Consider the following 1,290-nt stretch of genomic DNA (forward strand, 5'->3'; position numbering starts at 1 on the left):
AAATGTTTAAGATTATAGAGGTAAGCGTATATTTTGACTCAAAAAATTAAAATATCTTAATATCCCTTGACCTAATCATATTTCTAAATCGAGACCCAATCATAGAGTGTTAACTCATTCATGTTCACTTTAATTGTAATCCTAATATCCTCCAATTGTCCTAGCTCCATATACTAACTCACCTTTGTTACTTGCCCATAACATTTACCCTCTTTTTCTACTACACCTTTCCGCATGCTTAGCCACCACATTCAACTTATTTTCCAAATTGATCCACTCAAGTATCTTATAGAAAGGACTTCCCAACAAGATGCATGGCTAAATTGTTCAAGATATTTAGTAATTTTGGCATTGCGTATGTGGATTGAAAAGAAATTAAAGAATAGATTTTAGTTGTCATGCCCCCACCATAAATACAATGCTCACACAAAATAAATTACAACTCACATTAGTGATTTTCTTTGTTGATAGCATATAAGTCATTAAGGACCGACTAAGATATAAAATTAAAAAGAAATAATTCCAAATTACTCGTTTACAAGAAGGGTTGACTAGATGATAGGTCTTAAGGCAACAATAACCAAACCTTGCCTTCATGTTACGCTTGATGACGAGATGCGTCCCTTACCAAATGAAGGGGTGTGACTCCCTCCACTAAGGGAGATATAAAAAGAGAGAAATCACATTTGAGGGAGGTATCGATTGGACAATTGTAAAATTCAAAAATCAAGTGGGAACCAGGATATAAAATACATATATGAGATAAATATTGATTGCAAATAATGAGTAATAATTAGAAATCAAATGTTAAGAATAATCTTAGATTTTAATGTTAAGAATAAATAGTTCCTTACAATTGGTAATGTTATTATTAAATAATATTTGTAAATTAATTGCATTCTTCAACTTACCTTGGAATTGTTGTTTCAAGGAAAAAATCAAGAATGTCCTAAGAAGGAACATTGCATTAGCTAATTAGCTAGTCAAAGAATAATTAATTTTGTATATGGTGAAATTGGGATGTTAAACTATCATAAAACCAACAAAGATGCAACCACATAAAAACCCTAGTTCTACAATAAAAAATCTACCATATGCCAATGAAGAAGCTAAAACATGCAAATCAACAAGATAAAAAGATTGTACTATTTGCATGATTGGTAGGGTTTGATCTCCATTGTTTCATATCTCCATTGATCTTGTTTGATATGGTTTCTTTGAGATTTTATGTGTGCACAAGAGCTCAACAAAGAACAAATTGTGGTTGTGTAGATGCTCAAGAGCGATTGA

Source organism: Cryptomeria japonica, chromosome 10, assembly GCF_030272615.1.
Source record: "Cryptomeria japonica chromosome 10, Sugi_1.0, whole genome shotgun sequence".
NCBI classification, from domain to species: Eukaryota; Viridiplantae; Streptophyta; class Pinopsida; order Cupressales; family Cupressaceae; genus Cryptomeria; species Cryptomeria japonica.